Raw genomic sequence first — 1120 nt, 5'->3', positions numbered from 1 at the left:
TAAACTTTGAGCGGCTAACCCTCTTAGGTTAAGGATAGGAGCTCTGCTCATTCCTATATATTAATATTAAATCTTTTCTACTCTAATATTTGTTTGATTCCATTCTATGATGTATTATCATTCTTCATCTTTATGAATATGGGGTGGAACGAAAGTATGACCCCTTATTCTACATGAGTTCTTTACGTGTCTTGACCCGGATAGTATTGAGGTACAGCTTGAGAGTACATCATAGGTTCCAACAACTTATTTGGGCTAATTGGGATACGTGACATGAAATCTCATTAGTCATGGGTAATTGAGGTCCTTGTGGCGCTAAGGCTAGAATCATAGAGCTTCATTCTATCCGACCTTGTCTGTGGCATTTTGAATAGGATCATCAGAGATTAAATTGCATGAGCTTCACCCTCATCCAAATTGACTGACCTGTTTGGGCGTTTGGTTTGGATCAGAGGAGATTAATGACCACTACCCTTGGCTTAATCACTTACAACCTTGCCATCGAATGAATCACTCATTGTTAAAGTAGTGAGTAAGAAGTATTAATCCGGAAGAACAAGCATCTCCGAGGCCTTAACTGATTTCCTATCATCGTTTTTACATATTTTTGTTATTGTTCTGTTTATGTGCCTACAACAAACAACAACTATCTTTCTATTTGCCTGACTAAGATCTGTAGGATACCACAACTCGCTCAATCTGGCAATCCTCGTGGGATTCGACCCTCACTCACCTGAGGTATTATTTGGATGACCCGGTGCACTTGCCGGTTCAGTTGTGTGAGTTTTATTTTCGCGCACCAGTCACCTATAAGAATCACAATTAGGGGTATTTAAATAAGTCGAATTTTTCAGGTCAATCTTTTAAACCCCGCAAAAAGATTAGGTTGGCTTAAAATTGTGAGTTCGTTAAAGTAAAAAAAATCGTCAAATCTACACCACTGAATCTATAGATTTAGTGGGACAAGATGAGCCAGTCTACCAAACTAAACTTTTTTCTTACAAGAGAGTGGTGATTACTACCAAAAAAATATAAAAATTAAAAATTATAATTTTTAAATACAAATGTTTAGTTATCTTAATATTTTTAATTTATTTATTTTTTATTGTTTTTTATTTTC

This window comes from Arachis ipaensis, chromosome B04 (genome assembly GCF_000816755.2).
Source record: "Arachis ipaensis cultivar K30076 chromosome B04, Araip1.1, whole genome shotgun sequence".
Taxonomy (NCBI): Eukaryota; Viridiplantae; Streptophyta; class Magnoliopsida; order Fabales; family Fabaceae; genus Arachis; species Arachis ipaensis.
This window is presented reverse-complemented; position numbering follows the sequence as displayed.